This window comes from Phalaenopsis equestris, unplaced genomic scaffold, assembly GCF_001263595.1.
Source record: "Phalaenopsis equestris unplaced genomic scaffold, ASM126359v1 Scaffold000002, whole genome shotgun sequence".
Taxonomy (NCBI): domain Eukaryota; kingdom Viridiplantae; phylum Streptophyta; class Magnoliopsida; order Asparagales; family Orchidaceae; genus Phalaenopsis; species Phalaenopsis equestris.
In genome coordinates, this window is record NW_018164444.1 from 21,312,773 (window position 1) to 21,322,282 (window position 9,510).

The following is a 9,510-nucleotide window of genomic DNA, read 5'->3' on the forward strand; positions in this document are numbered from 1 at the left end:
TGTTGGGCGATAAGCTGTGAGTCACCATAGATGGTAATGTATGTTATATCCATCAAGATTGCCAACTATGATATGGTGATTAGCACTTCATATTCTACTTTGTTGTTGGTACATGGCTCTGTCAGGTCGTATGAGTACCTCAGCATACCCTTATCTGGCATGATAAAGATCAGTCTAATACCTACTTTGTTTGGTATAACTATTCCTGATCCTTTGTCCTTTCTAGCTGACGAAGCTCCGTCGAAGTACATTTCTAAGCGTTGTGCGCTGGAGAATTCCATTTATAGTACCTGCTCATCTGGTAGTTCATCATTAAGAGGGGACCCAGCTGGAAGTGGGTGTGCAACAAGAAAGTCTGCTAGAATCTGTCCCTTGATAGCTTGGAGGGGAACAAAAGTTATATTAATTTGCAATAAGATCATTGACCATCTTGCTAGACGTCCAGAGAGTGTTGGTCGGGTCATCAAATATTACAATGGGTTAACTTTCAAGATTAGGGTAATCTTATGAGAAAGCATGTAAGGTCTAAGCTTTTGAGCAGTGAAAATCAATGTCGGACAATGCTTCTCAATAGGTGGATACCTTAGGTGGATACCTTATCTTCACTTATCTTCATCGGTATTAGGCGAAGACTCAAGTAGTAGAGTGCATTTTCTTTACCCTCATCATTGACTTGGGCTAAGAGGGCTCCAAGACACTCGTCTAAGGTTGCGATATAATGTATCAACAATTTCTCTAGGATAGGGGCTTCCAAAACAGGAGGTGTCATTAAATATTGTTTAACGTTCTCAAAAGCCCGCTGGCATTTCTCTTCCCAAAAAAATTTGGCAACCTTTTTAATTAATGCCCAGAAGGGCTGACACCTAACTAATATATTAGAAATAAAGCGTCTCAGATATGCTAACTTCTCCTGGAAGGAACGTAGTTGTTTCAAGGTTTTAGGAGGAGGCATTTCCAAGAAAACTATAATCTTATCCGGGTCGATCACGATTCCCTTATGACAGACGAGGAATCCTAGAAATTTTTCAGAGGTAATGTCAAAGACACACTTTAAGGGATTTATTTTAAGTTCATATCGTCGTAACCGTTCAAACACGATCCTCAAATCGTACAAACGGTCTATTTTTCATTTACTTTTGATGACCAAATCATCCACTTAGCATTCTACTTGATTGTGAATGAGGTTGTAAAAAATCTTCATCATTACACGTTGATATGTTGCTTCAGCGTTCTTTAAGCCGAACGACATTACTGTGTAGAAAAAAAATTCAAATCAGTATTCTAAAGGCGATAAGTGCTGCATCCTTGGGAGCCATCTTGATTTTGTTGTATCCCAATGATCCGTCCATGAAAGAGAAAATTTTATGTGTTGGAGCGATATCCACCATCATTTCTGATATTGGTAGTCGAAACTCGTCTTTTAGACATGCTTTGTTCAAATCCGTGAAGTCAACACAAACACAGATATGTCCATTTTTCTTCTTAACAGGTACAATGTTGGCTAACCACGTGGGGTATTGCTCTTCTTGCACAAAGTTGGCATCTATTAATTTTTTTAGCTTGGCGATGACTTGTTGTTCTATTTCAAGGCGCATTATTCTTGGAACTTGTTTTATTAAGGTTGTATTCTTATCCACATCATGTTTATGAACTGAAATTTTGCTGACAGTCCTGGCATTCCATCATAACTCCATGCTAAGTAATCTTTGAATTTTGTTAACAATTTGATCAATTCTGAAGATTTTTCATCGTTGAGTAAAGAATTTATAAATGTAGGTCAGGGTTGCTCTTCAGTACCAAGGTTATTTAGCTTTAATTCATCAATAGTTGATTTTAATTTCCTCCTCAAATTCAGGCGGAGTGTTTTCTATTGGTTGATCAGTAGAGTCATCCTCTATATCGAGGCAATTGTCTTCTGGTTCATTAGTAACAACCATGCAAAATTTTAAATCATCAATTGGTCCAATTGTACCAAATCTGAGACCCTCTTTTGAGTTCCTCTTTTTTGAGTTGGGAGTTCAACTTTTAACACTCCATAACTTTTTAAAAAGTTGTAATTTATCTTTTGGCATTTGTTTTAGCAAATGTCCCTGTTGAATTAACTTTTGTACATAAGGCAAAAAGTAATCGAAAGGCAATTCCATTAATTCACGGTAAAATTTCATCGGCTTTGTTCATCGGCTTTGACCCAACACTACGGACTTCCTTGACCTCTAAACTCTCAAACTTTTGAGGGAGAATAGGGATAAGGGACATAGCATTTACGTAGTTATTTATCCGATCATACATTGTCTCGTATTCACTTTTCTCTACATCTTCTAAGGATACCTCGTATTAAGGTTTCTTCTATTTTTTCATCATTATTTCATCTTCGGAACAGTCTTCATCACCAAGGTTAATGGTTGTCCCATCCGATCATACATTGTCTCGTATTCACTTTTCTCTACATCTTCTAAGGATACCTCGTATTAAGGTTTCTTCTATTTTTTCATCATTATTTCATCTTCGGAACAGTCTTCATCACCAAGGTTAATGGTTGTCCCAGTCCGTTCAACAATTAAGTTGATTCTTCCACGTCCACGTCCCCGGCCTCGACCTCGGGTGCGCGAGCTAAAAGAACCTCCACCAACTTGTTGTAAAGGAGTGGTGGAAGATCACTGAAGCGGAGTTGAATGGCTTCCTCTTTGAGATTTTTCTGAATCTTCACTTTTATTTGTTGCAATTTCACAAGAGAAGATAGTTTTCTTTGGAGGCACATAGTAGGCGGCATCTTCATGACTACCAACTTCATAAACTAAAAATGGTTGTAAATCTCCCTTGATGCAATGTTCTTGTCCTTCTTTATAGTATTTAATGCATTGGTGTAGGGATGATGGAACCATATTGTGTTTTTGAATCCACGGTCTACCCAGTAGAGTGTTAAACGAGGTCTCTGTGTCGATGATATGAAATTTAGCGGTTGTTGCTAGTTCTCCAACCTTAATAAACAGTGTAATAGATCCAAGGCCTCTCTCTCCCTTTTGGTTGAATCCTTTTAGTATCATTTTATCGGTCGTAATCTCTTGAGCTTCAATATCCAAATAGATGAATGTCTGTATAGTCATCAAGTTTAAGGATGCTCCCAGATCTACTAAAACTCTAGACAACACAAATCTGTCGATGTTAACGGAGACGTAAAGTGGTCAGCTGTGGTCGGCGGTACCAAGCAGTAAATCTTCATTTGTGAAGGTTACCCTAGGCTGTTATTTCAACGAAAAAACTTCATCTGAGGATGTCCTGGCCAACTGAGCTAGGTAAATCTCTGGGTCAAGCAAAAATGTAACCAGAGACTGTCTCATCACCTTTGACAAGATTAGAGCGCGTCGTAGATGCTTAATCGGGTCGGTAACTTCTTTATACGAGCTAGCATGTTATAATCCAATCTGTATGATCCTTCAATTTTCTCTTGGTTGTGTGGCTCTTCCGCTGGTGGAGGTGGAGGTAGCTCTTCTCGAGTTACTATTTGCTTTCCTTTATCTATTGGAGCTAATCTTTGGGGTAACACTATCCCGCTCCTTAAGTTTACTTCTATAATTTATTCTTCTTAGGATATTATTGTTGAATCTTCTAGTGTTTCTTCTTTATCTGAAAGATCTAAGTTGATGGCAAGTGTTGATGGCAGATCTAAGTTGATGGCAAGTGGTGCACCGTGGTGCTCGAGGACTGGTTCCTCACTCCCGGTGCTGTCATAAATAGTATCATTGATGTCTTCTTCAGTCTTATCAACGAGTTTATCGGACTAAAGTACAATTTGAGGATCATTTTAGGAATCGAGGTTGATGTTATATTGGTCACAATCGATTACATCATCAATAGAAAGAGTTAAAACGTAGTCAAAATCACAATCATTATATTCATAGGACCTCAGAGGGGAAAAAAGATAATCATACAAAGTTAGGGGTTCGAGGATTTTCTTCCCCGAATCCGAGATAACCAATCTAGTAGAGGCAGACCCTATCCTAGCCTCCATGCTATCAATCCTCGTAGTGGTGTTCTTCTTTTCTTTGTCTTTGACGATAATGAATCTTCTGGTGAAATCCTTATCTCGGGTTTGGTAGGCTAAATATTCTGAATGGAGGCTTGTTTTGAAGCATTCTGGACTTAATTTGATATTTTCTTGGACGATTTGCTCCAAAATTCATTCCATCTGTCTTTCTGGTATATGCAGAAGATTGTTTTGATGAAACCTATATTTGGTTTAGGACCCGCTTGAGCTTATCGCAAGTCTTACTCCATCTATCTTCTCTAGTGTATGGATCAATCGGGGAGATTGGTTCGGCCGAAATCATATTTATGGAACCTTTTTTAGATTCTTTTTAATATTCCTTCGAGATCATTATATTCCCTTTTTTAAGGTTCTTCTCAAGAAATCCTTAAAGATGAAACATTCTTCTATAGTGTGCCTAAGCAACCTGTGGTATGGGCAATAATTTGGTTGATCCTTCTTGTCGACCTCTTTGGGTTTCTTTGGATCTGGTAGTCTGAACTTAGGCTTTTTCATCGGACTTTTGAACATTTTAGATACGGATTCATCTTTGAATGAATACACCATTTTATGTCATTCTGCCAAAGATATTCTCTTATTCCCTATTCGAGGTGATCCTTCTTGAGGCGGTCGCTGGTTAGAATGGCTACTCTGTTTCTGAGCATGCTGTGATGAAGATCGGCGAGGATTTTCTGGATATATCTTAAATGGTTCTTTTCCTTTATCAACAGTTCCTACTGTTCCTGACTTCTTTTTAAACAATCTGGTTGCCTTGGACTTCTCGTGTGAATCCATATGTTTGATTTCTTCTTGAAGACTGCTGGCTTTTACTGAGTAGCTTCTCGAAGGATTTGATGGTGAGTCCCTTGATCATGATAACTACTGGCCCATGAATGCTTTTGAGTAAGACCTCAAACGCATGATGTTCCTGTAGCTAAGGTTCATATTTCATGCTAAGGTTTCTGCACCTCAAAATGTAATCCTCTAAAGTCTCATTGGGCTTTTGTTTTTCCATCATGAGCTCTCCTATAGAGGCATGGTGCTGCGCCTCGGCAAATCTTTTAACAAATAATTGTTCCAACTTGGCAAATGTCATAACTGATCTGTTGGGTAAATCAGCATACCAATCAAAAGAAATCTCAGACAGGCTGCTAACAAACTGTTGGAAGAATAAAGCTTCGTTGATTCTTGTGTTGCCACAACTGGCTTGGAAGTGTGCTATATGTTGTCTGGGATTTCCAGTCCCATCAAATATCTTAAATTTTGGGGCCACAAAACCTTTGGGGAAAGGTACGGAGTTGGATTATTCCGAGTGAGGTCTACCCTTCAAAATCAATGCACCACCCTTAGATTGGGTTAAGGCCTCCCAAACTTATTCAACCATTTGCTTAAATTCTTTCTCCAGCATGGGGCTCGATGGAGGATTCTTCTTTGGTTTTTCATCTTTGTTTGCTGAGGCAACTCCTCTTGTTTGCTTTGGCAACTCCTCCTCTTGCATCTGTAATATGTATAATTTCTAGTTGGTTGACCTCTGGAGAAGCTAATTGTGGGAGTGAGATTGTCCTTGAATTGTGGCCATAGCAGTCATGCTGCGGCCATCTCTTCTATCATTTTCTCCAGTTGGCTGACTTGCTCATCCATTAGGAAGATAGCCCTACAGAGCTCATCTACGGCGTTCTCTTTGACGAGAGGTTGAGCCTCATGGGCAAATGTAGCGGCTCTGGTTTCAATGACATGGACATCACATGGACATCCATGAATGACATGGACATCCATGAAATCTTCTTCGAGATAATCATTATAGTCAAAATCTTCATCATCATCAATGGAGACTCCATGTTCCTAAGCCAACTCAGACATCTCGATTATGAGCTTTTCAACTTTTTCTTTAATTATTGATTCTTGAATTGCTTTAAGATCTGGAGGACCCTGGTGGACCTCCTCCTCTTGTTCTTCCATCTCGCTGGCAATTGCTGCAACAATGTCAGATACTTTGGACCCTGGCTTCTTTCCACGATCTTGCCCTGTGGGCTCGCTGGAATGTATCGGTACAAAGACCTTGGGTATCCACACGTTCCTCTTTGACAGTAATGTCTTGAGATGAAGTGTCTTAGCAGAAACATCGGTATGTCGAAGAGAAGTATGCTCCCCATGCTCCCCATGGTGCAGACCGACTACAGTACTGGATAATTTCTTCATCTTTTCCTTTGCAACTTTAGGAATATCCTTATAATGGGAGATCGTTAGAATTCTTGGGCCCAGACGTGACTTGGCTGGCCAACAACCTGCGGTCCTGGTGGCGGTAGATTCGGTGATAACTATGGTGGTACCAAATCTACTCCCTAAGCGGAACCAGACAGAAATACGAGCAGGCAAAGCTTCAGTTAATTTCTAAGATTGTCTGACAGATTTATCGTCCCTTAAGATTTCTTTCTTTATGCGAGAGGATACCGGGACATTGCATGTCCCACTCGTTTGAGTAGTTCACTAACTGAGCAACCTTCCTTGGCAGTTAGCCTCTTGAAAACTGAACTGACTCAGGTGATAGAAGTGGACTTCTTTCTCTCCTCACCACGTTCATGAAGTGTGTATACTCTCTTACCCATTGGTACCCATTAAAGGATAGAATCTACTTCCTCACAGGAGTGGATGTGTTTCCAGTAATCTTGATTTGTTTTGGTGAGGCTCTTCCTTAACGGGTATCTCCTTAGGAGCCTGGGCTTTAATGGCCCTTTGAACCCTCCTATTACGGTTTCTCCTTTGGGTTCGAGTTAGTGGTGCAATTCTTGAACTCAATCTGATTTCAAAAATTGATGGAACACTGATGGCGGGACAACCAATCCCTCAGTTGGATCTTCAACAATCATAACCTCTTTTCCCTTAGCAGCAGTGGGAACAACAGGCTTGGTAGTTTCCATGGAGGCAGTAGTAGTCTTGGCCTTCTTATAAGAAGGAAAGTCTTAAAGACAGTTCAGGTTGAATTCAGTAGACGGCTCCTGAACTTCTGGAGCGGAGACTTTCATTACGACAAACGGGGCTTTCCTGAGGATGACCTCAAGATCTTCAAATCTGGTTCTGAACTTAATGGTAGGAGCAACATTACGGGCTTCATGGCTTGTCGGCAAGTTGCAAGAAAAATTCAGTGTTGGGCGCGTCATTGCAGCAGCTTCAAAAGAGAAAGCTCTGGGGTTGGGGCTGTCAAAAAAGCTCGTTGTTTCCAAACAACTCGTGTTCCGCTAGTTAAGTAGCTCGTGTTCGGCTCATTCATTTAATGAACTAGCTGAACAAAAATAAATTTTTAAAGCTCGAATTATAAATGGACCGAACATAAACAACACTTTATTCACCCGTGTTCGGCTCGTTTTAGCTCAAAATAAAAAAATTATATAACTATTTATATAACAATATATTACATATATTATTTATATAATAATATATTATATATATTTATGTATAAGTTTAAATCATAACACCTCATGTGGCAATGTGGTTAGTGCCTTCTTTTGTATATATTTGATCCAAGTTCAAATCCCACATTTTACAACTATTTTTCTCAATTTAAGTTTAATTAGCCAATTTCAAGCCGAACACAAACACAAATTATTAAATCGAGCTGAACACGAACACACTGTTCACGAGCTGATTTTGAACACGAGCCAATTTTAAACATAAGCTATTTTGAAAGAGCCAAACACAAGCCAAGCCTGAGCTCGCTCAAGCTTGGCTCGTTTATAGCTTTATCTGGGGTTAGCTTTTGGCCAAAACCTCGTAATCTTAGTTCAAGCACTAAAATTTAACAGAGGTCGATCTGTAGACCGGGTAAGTTTTTTTTTTTATTTAGTTTATAGGGGTTTTGAAATTTTAGTAAAAGTAGTTTAAAGTTAGAAAAATTTGATTTATATAAGAAAATTTTAAATGCGCGCGTAGCACGATACAATTTGATTCAATTTGCAAAATAACAAATTAAAGTCGAAAAGGAGATGTGAAGTGTTTAGGACCCAGTGCGGGACCAAGTTAACATCGCACAAAGCTCAGGTGGAACTAGTCCACCAACACACCTATTGGGGTCCGACCCCACGTGAAGATTAAAAAGTTCTTAATGGCCTCCTGAACCCCTATGTTCAAAGGTGGTTGAACAGACGGTTCTGAAGTCTGAAGATTTAACCGTACTTTCCAAAGATAGAAATGGGTAAATTATGTCAACGAAAGAAGAGTAATTTAGTTCAAGAAGGACATGGACACATTACTGATGTGTGAAGTAATATTTTCTGATTTAATCCTTGATTTGTATGGAGAGAAAAGCTTGTCCCTAGTGGAGTCGCTAGAAGCTATCGACACTATTTTTGGTTGGAGGAGTCGCCCATTGGAAGCTGTTGGCCGCCTGAATCAAAATCCCATCGCTTTATATATATATATATAAATTTTAGAAAAATATGAATTCATATTGAAGCCGTATTTTTCATAGTTTAAATGAAAGAGCACTATACCTCAAACCATGTATCTATCTTGAAGGATAAACACAAGATTTGAGGATGAGGCTTGACCAAATAAATTAAGAAATATATGACATTCGTTTGGTCTGCGAAAACCATTTGATTTTCCGATAAGTTTCCCTATTTAATTCAAACAATTAAATAGGGTTTATATTAAGTTGGGTTCGGACAAGCTTCCTATATGAGCAAGCCCCTATAGTTAATTACATCTTAAATGACCAAAGTCACCTAAGAAAACTCTCGATAAATATCAGGGAATATTATCTTTAAGGATTTCAAAAGGATAAGACTTTTCAATGAAATCGGACAAAGAGATGTGAAAAGGGATAACTCAAATTTGCAACATTTATTGTGGGATCCAAAGGAGAAAGAACTAGGGGACGTCATAGATCCGGAGGATAACCTCGGTGACTTCCCAGTCTAGCATATTGTTTAACTTCAGTTTTGAGGAGAAAATTATTTAAATGTTTCATTCTGCCAATTTTATTAGTTTAGGGCTTACATTTGTGTGAAACGATCACACAAATAGCCTGAAAGATTGAGAATTTAGGTCGTGACGAACGACAACCTTGGAATCCTAAGACGAGTTAGGGTTTATATTGTACAACAGAGTTGTACAAAGTCCTAAAGATAAGGTGAGGATTTATGTTGCATAAGCAAACAACCTCAAAATCCTATGGCTTGTTGTTTTAGTTCTAAGGAAGGAAATTGGTTTAACTGGGGAAGATAGGTTTTGCTGTTGAAGATGGTTGTGCTGCCCACAATGCTAGCTCCAAGCTCCTTGCCGTGACGAGTTTAAGTTTTCTTGGGTATGAAGTTATGATGTCAAATTAGATGACCCTATGGTTGAAGTTTTTTAAATGTTATTGGGCATGTTAAAGTTGATTTCAATGACATCGGTTAGAATCCTATGATTCCCTCCGGTTCGCACCGCTATTTTCTATTAGATTCACTTAGTCTAAATGAATTTACTAAACTCAACTTAATGAGTTC